Source organism: Pongo pygmaeus, chromosome 12, assembly GCF_028885625.2.
Source record: "Pongo pygmaeus isolate AG05252 chromosome 12, NHGRI_mPonPyg2-v2.0_pri, whole genome shotgun sequence".
NCBI classification, from domain to species: domain Eukaryota; kingdom Metazoa; phylum Chordata; class Mammalia; order Primates; family Hominidae; genus Pongo; species Pongo pygmaeus.
The window spans coordinates 40712407-40720368 of NC_072385.2; positions in this window are offsets into that span (position 1 = coordinate 40712407).

The window sequence follows — 7962 nt, forward strand, 5'->3', positions numbered from 1 at the left end:
GAGGATCATCTGAGGCCAGGAGTTCGAGACCAGCATGGGCAGCATAGTGAGACCCTATCTCTACAATAAAAAAATAAGGCGGGGCACGGTGGTTCACACCTGTAATCCCAGCACTTTGGGAGGCCAAAGTGGGTGGATCACGAGGTCAGGAGTTCGAGACCATCCTGGCCAACATGATGAAAACCCGTCTCTACTAAAATACAAAAATTAGCCAGGTGCGGTGGCAGGCACCTGTAATCTCAGCTACTCGGGAGGCTGAGGCAGGAGAATCACTTGAACCCAGGAGGCAGAGGTTGCAGTGAGCTGAGATCGCGCCACTGCACTCTAGCCTGGGTGACAGAGCAAGACTCCATCTCTAAATAAATAAATAAATAAATAAATAAATAGTCAGGCATGGTGGCATGCGCCTGTAGTCCTAGCTACTTGAGAGGCTGAGGCAGGAGGATTGCTTGAGTGCAGGGAGTGAGCTATAATTGTGCCACACTCCAGCCTGGGTGACAGTAAGACCCGATTTCAAAAAGAAAAGACAAAAGAAGGCCGGGCACAGTGGCTTAAGCCTGTAATCCCAGCACTTTGGGAGGCCAAGGCAGGTGGATCACCTGAGATCAGGAGTTCGAGACCAGCCTGAACAATATGATGAAAACCCCTCTCTACTAAAAATACAAAAAAGTTAGCTGGGTGAGGTAGCGTGTGCCTGTAGTCCCAGCAACTGGGGAGGCTGAGGCAGGAGAATTGCTTGAAACCAGGAGGCGGAGGTTGCAGTGAGCTGAGATCGCACCACTGCATTCTAGCCTGGGCGACAGAGTGAGACTCCTTCTCAAAAAAAAAAAAAAAAAATAGTAAAGGAAAGAAAAAAGAAATGGAAATGGAATAATACACTTAAAGCAAATCACATGGCATGGTTAGTACTCAATAAGCGTTATTATTGTTGTTGTTATTATTAATGTAATTGTACTATCTTTTTTTTTTTTTTTTTTGAGACAGAGTCTTGCTCTGTTGCCCAGGCTGGAGTGCAGTGGCATGATCTCGGCTCACTGCAAGCTCCGCCCCCTGGGTTCACACTATTCTCCTGCCTCAGCCTCCTGAGTACCTGGGACTACAGGCGCCCCCCACCACGCCCAGCTAATTTTTTGTATTTTTAGTAGAGACAGGGTTTCACTGTGTTAGCCAGGATGGTCTCGATCTCCTGACCTCGTGATCCGCCTGCCTCAGCCTCCCAAAGTCCTGGGATTACAGGTGTGAGCCACCGCGCCCAGCCGTATTATCTTCTAAAGCGTCAAAGGTGGAAGCTTCTGGGGAAGGTGGAAACCTTGGTCACCTGCCTGGAATGAAGGAGTCTGATATGGCCATAAGAAGAACAGAGAAAGTGGATTCATTTTGGAGATTATATCAGGAAGAAAAGGATCAGGGATGTGAGAAATGCTCAGCAGATTGTTGGGCTTGGAATCCAAGCTCAGAACTAGTTGAGATATAGTCATACAAGCAGGAAGATGGAGACAAGAGTGTCCTCTAATAAAGTGCTCTTAGTGGCGTGGCCTGCCCCCCACCCCCAACCACCACCTTGCCACCTCCTCATGGTGCAGGGAGGAGCGATGGCCCTCTGGTTGGGGCTACTGTAGAGACAGAGAATCTGTACCAGCAGTGTGCCACCCCAACGCCAGGCCAGAGCACACACTTCTCTGTGGGGAGTGATAAGGGACAGGACAAGAGACCAAAAGTTTAGGGAAAATTCCTCCCCAGGGACACACCTAGGAATAAACATCCCCACTCCAACACAGATCGTGGCTCAAGCCTTATAAATCCTTTTTAAGTGTGCAATAGTGCAATTAGGAAACAATTTTGAAATGACTGCAAGTAATTAAATTGAACAAATCAGTTTAGGAGTATAGACTAAAGGATTAAAAAGATGGATTAGAACTATGTCTTGGGGAGGGAAGAATTAACCAACTCTAAGTTAAAGTCCAAAAATGAGGCCAGGTGTGGTGGCTCATGCCTGTAATCCCAGAACTTTGGGAGGCTGAGGTGGGCGAATCACGAGGTCAAGAGATCAAGACCATCCTGGCCAACATGGTGAAACCTCATCTCTACTAAAAATACAAAAAGTAGCCAGGCGTGGTGGCGTGCACCTGTAGTCCCAGCTACTCAGGAGGCTGAGGCAGGAGAATCGCTTGAACCCGGGAGGAGGAGACTGCAGTGAGCCAAGATTGATCCACTGCACTCCAGCCTGGGTGACAGAGCAAGACTCCATCTTGAAAAAAAAAAATGAGCAGTAAAAGAGACAAAAACATGGTATAGAGGTAGTTAAATCACCTAGGATGCTTTAGGGTAGGGAGCCAGGAAACAATGCTGTCTTTATTATTATTATATATTTTTTGAGACAAAGTTTCACTTTGTCTCCCAGGCTGGAGTGCAGTGGTGCGATCTTGGCTCACTGCAACCTCCTGGGTTCAAGGCGTGAGGTTCTCACACCTCAGCCTCCCAAGTAGCTGTGACAATAGGCGTGCACCACCATGCCTGGCTAATTTTTGTATTTTTAGAAGAGATGGGGTTTCACCATGTTGGCCAGGCTGGTCTCAAACTCCTGACCTCAGGTGATCCACCAGCCTCGGCCTCCCAAAGTGCTCGGATTACAGGTGTGAGCCACCATGCCTGGCCAGAGCTGTCTTTAATAAAAGAAAAAAGTAATTCTTGTGATTAAAAAAATAGAAAACGGTATATCTACGCCAGATTCCAAGAGGATGTTATAATAAAAGGAAGGGAGAGTTGAGCCCCAAACAAAAGATGAAAAGCGATCACTGAATTGATGGCATCCCTTTACATTTATGAAGCAGGTCTGCATAAGCAAGAGGGGCTTCGGGAGAAGAGTAGGGAGCAAACTGGAATTCTGTCAGGGAACAGTGGGGAAAAGTAGAGAACAGGGGAAGCAATGAAGGTGAACAGGAAGCCCCACAGGAGGAAAAGCGAGAGAGAGGCAAACAAGAACGCTTCCTTTGGGAGAGCCAGATGGGTGGGATGGGGAGGGAACCAGCAATTCCAGTGAGGGCAGGAGGAAATAAAGCATGAGAAAAACATTCAAGGTAAAACCAACTGGGATTTTTTTCTGAGAGCAGGAGAGGATGGAATGTGTGAAAATATGTCAGTGTTAAAAACACAGGGGTTGGCTGGGTGCAGTGGCTCATGCCTGTAATCCCAGCACTTTGAGAGGCTGAAGTGGGAGGATAGTTTGAGCCTAGGAATTTCACACCAGCCTAAGCAACACAGTGAGACCCCCATCTCTATTTTAAAAAGTAATAATAAAATTAGCCAGGCATGTTGGTACACAACTGTGGTCTCAGCTACTTGGGAGGCTGAGATGCGAGGATTGCTTGAGCCCAGCAGTTCAAAGCTTCAGTGAGCTGTGATGGCACTACCGCACTCCAGCCTGGGCGACAGAGCAAGACCTTGTCTCTAAAAGAGAAACAGAACAAAAAACCCGGTGGGGACATGTGTTGGAAAGCAGGAACTCAGGAGGGATAAGGAAACAAAATGAGGGGTTGGACATCTCATTGTCTGGATGTGGTGATTTGGTTGTTTCAGTTCTTTGATAGTTTTTGAGAGGCCTGGGGGGGTCATTTCCTGAGGAAGGAACTCAGATAAAACAAATGTAAGTTTCAAGCTTCAAGACCAGATGGGTCAATTTCTATGTTTATCCAAAAGAACTGTCTATGGGACTACTGGGTCTGATTCAGAAGGGCATCATCACATGGCAGGCAAAGCATTCAATTCATGTTCTGCTGCTAGACCAAAGGCTCCTCCCAGCTGATGCAAACTGGCCGTTCAAATTATTATTTGAAAAATATTTTTAATAGGTCTATGCCTTCTCCAAACTGTTGTGCTCTCATAATAAGAGAAAAAGGAGCAGCCTACGCCACCTGGCAGGTGACTGATAGGTGTCCCAGAAAGCGACAACAGAGACCACACAGAAGAGGAAATGCGCAGTGGAGTGAAAACTTAGAACTTTCAGACCTGGGTTTTGTCCTGAAGGGTAACAGGGTGTCCACCTGCTGCCAATGGTACTCTGTCCTTAGGCTCATCTTGGTGCATGTGGGGGCAGGGAGTGTTCCAGGGTTGGTTCCTAAAATCAGAATTGTGGGGTTGTAGGACACCTCCCCTCACACACACACACACACACACACACACACACACACACCACGTCTATGGAATTTTCAGAATATTAAGTGTGAAGAGCCTATGAAAAGTCCCTAGCAAGATAAAAAGCAAAAGTCAGAAATTAAATAAAGTTGAAACAACAAAAATAAGTCCTTTACAAGGGAATGAGAATCAGGCTGGCATCCACCTCCTCATGATGAGCATCGAGACCCTAGGAGACTCTCCAGCTTCTGGAGAAAAATCACTGTTTTTTCCTTACAGGATCTGACAGGCACGACGGTGGCCTCATTTTAATCCCAGTCCTGTCTAATCTTGGTTTCATTTATTTAATTAGTTGCTTTAATTTTTAATATATTGGGGCTTTATTTTTGTTTATTAGACTTGTTAAAGTTGTTTTCTTCAGTGAATTTCTTCAGGGCCCTAATACTTAGCTAAGCATAGAACTATTAAAAACATTTTTCAAATAATAATTTTTTTAGATAACAGTAATAAGAGCTCACTTCTTAAATTTCCAGTCAAACTTATATATATCATTGATTTCCATCCTCTACTCAATACAGCACACTATTTTTTCATATAATTTTCCCACAACCTGCCATCAGATGTTCCTTCCTCCATGCCACCTCACTCTGATTTTGAGAAAGCTGATCATTTTTATTTAAAGCTTTGATATTTTGTTCATCATGGATCTTTTGCATTAATTCTGAGCTTTAAAATAAATATTGTGAGACCCTGATCTCTACAAAAAATAAAAAAGTAAAATAGTCAGGCATGGTGGTACATGCCTGCAGTCCCTGCTACTCCAGAGATGAGGCGGGAGGATTGCTTGAGCCTGGGAGTTTGAGGCTACAGTGAGCTGTGATGGCACCACTGCACTCCAGCCTGGGCAACAGAGCAAGATCCTGTCTCTTAATAAATAAAATAAAATAAAATTTAAAAATAAAAATAAATTAATCTTGTATTAAAATAGGAATCCTCTGAATATTTTTGGTGTCCTCTCCTTTTTACATTTTGTGCCTCATCACTGCTCCCCCTGTTTTAGTCCTGCCCCTGATTAGAAGCTTCTAATTTTAATGGATTTTATGTATTTTTCTTTTGTAGTTTTCCTATCATGTTAAAAACATCCTGGAGACTGATTTGAGTAATAATAAAACTCCAGTCTTCTGCACAGCCAGCTCTGCGTGAATTACTCTTTCTCTATTGCAATTCCCCTGTCTTGATAAAATTGGCTCTGTCTAGGCAGTGGGCAAGGTGAACCCATTGGGCAGTTAACAAATTTGGGGGCTTGTCCAGGATTGCCCCTGTGGCTACCTGCCCATGGTTTGGTAGCCCCCTCCAGCAATGGATCCGGACACCAGCCCAAGAGGCCTCCTAGTTCTCTTGGACTAGGGGCTGGCTCTGGTACTGTCTACTGGTGGGGCACTGCTGACCCAATGTGCATGGATTTAATTGCAATAGAGAAATAGTCCTGGAAAGATGTCCCTTAACTATAGCCCTATCATAGGGTATCTGTCTGTAGCCTCATGGTGGGGTGTCTGTAGCCCCATTGTGGAGTGTCTGTTTGTAGCTCCACCACGGAGTGTTGTCTGTCTCAGTTTGGCTCCTGGGGAGGTCTCAGTTGGCCCTCCCTAACTAGTAGCAAAAGTCTTGGTTCAGGAGACTTCTCCTTAATCAGGAAGATCTGAGGAGATTTCTCAGATGCAATATAGGAGGATAGTTTGGAAGGGATAATCTTGGAGTTCTTGGTTAGGGATCTGATTTGGAAGGCCTTCTGTCCGTCTCATTTTTGTGTGTGTCTGTGTATGTGGAGGGGATCTCAGAAGCAACTGCTGATGGAAATCTAGTAGGCCTAACTCAGAGGACCCTCCTAATTTGCCTGGTCACAATTAGTAAGCTCTGAGGAACAGGCCTGTCTGTTGGTAAGTGCAACAGGCCTGTCTCAGGGTGACTATCTGCTCCTTGCTTTGCCCAGAGACCCCATTGTGAATTACCATCCAGAGGTCATCCCTCCCCACCTGGAGTGGATCAAAGACAACAGAGACCAATCAGAAGAAGTTTAAGCTTTGCCAGGTTGATATTGGGTGCTGAATGAGGTGACTGTGTCTGTTTTGTTATGTACATTTTGCTGGGATAGAAAATGTTCATTCGGTTTCCCATGCAGCCCATTGGTCAACACCTTGCAAAATTGAGAATCTTTTGCCTATGGTTCCACAAAACAGAAAAGGGTGATTTTCTTTTGTAAAGTGGCTTGAACCCCACAGCTATGGCACAGGGAGCAGGGTCATCAAAACCCAGTCTGTTCTTCTGGAATCTACAGAGAAAGGGAAACTGGAAACCTGGTATGTCAACAAAAAGGGTAGGAAATTCTTGCCAGCCAAGTTTCTGGTTTCTCTCTGTCTGTGTAAATGTTAAACATTATGATTTGTTTCCTCTGCAAGGGTTTGATTAATAGAAAAGAGGATTTGTGTGACTAGTCTTAGGCTGTAGCAAATCTGCTGTACTTTGTGCTAAGAATTTGTCTTTCTGTGTTGTTCTGTAATGGAGAGATGAGTATCACAGGATAGAACGTGGATTTAGGACCCCTATTAGCCTGCTTTTCAAGCCAGCCTGGCAGGCTGGTCAGTTACAAACTTTGCTATGGATCCCTGAAACCAATACCAGATGAGATTTCTGTCTTGTTTTGTATCCTTAACCTTGTGACCATGTGGGGATACTTCTTGGTTTCTGCCATCCAGAGGACAGGAATTTTGGGGTTCACGTCATAGTTAGTCCTAAAAGTTATCTTGAGCAGTTACAAACCTTTGCAGGCATGAAATTGGCTGCTCTAGACTTCTTCTGGGAAGAGCAATAGAAATGGCTCAATGCTGTGTAGCTCAGTAGCTAAGGGTTTGTCTTTTGACAATGGTGGCCCAGGTTCAATTCTTGGCTTCTGGAATGAATACTTTCTGGTTTGTTATTTATGTAACTTTGTCATTTATTAAGGTTCCCCACCTCCACAACCAAGAAATAACTTCTGATTTCTTGTCTTGGGTAGATTTTCCTTTCTCTAAACCACCCTTGTGGAGATTTGTAAAAAAAAAAAAAAAAAAAAAAAAAGAAAAAGAAAAAAAGAAAAAAGAAAAGAAATAAACTGCTTACCATCACTTTGAGACACCTTATGTGTCCATGGGTAAGTTATTATATAACTTAGTTAAAACTTATTAATTTCATGTGGGAAGTTATCTGTGGTAGAATTTAAAAGCCAGAAATATTGGCTGTCCTGGCTAGAGTCTGGTAATAAGAGATTTAAAAATATTTTTTTTAAGAAAAAAGAGCTCTATGGTTAAAATCAGTTTAGTTAAAAACTGATATACAAGCTATATGTATTTAAGAGGCCTTTATATTTTTCCTCTTCTTGAATTGCGTTTTTCTGAAAATATTTTTTCTTCTCAGTACACTGAATTGTTCTTCTCTATTTTGTCTTCTTGCCAATCTTGATGCCCATATGAGCAAACCTAAGATAATTAATAACAGCCTGGGATTCCTGGGGAAAATCAGAGGTGGCACCACAAACCCCATTCTGGGAAAACCTCTGTTATTCTCACGGAAGCCCAGGAATTGAAAAAGAGTATATCCTTCTCAAAATCTAAGGCTCTGTTCTGTTTTGCATTGTATTAGCTGACAGTTTTGACTTTTGTGGGTATCAAAAATTACTCCGCATTATGAGAGAAACTTAGTGTGTAATAACTAGTTAGGAAATATACTTTTGGGGATGGTTAATGGCAGTTATGGGGGGATACTCAGCTCTTTGGTATTTCAGTTAGAGAAGCAAGC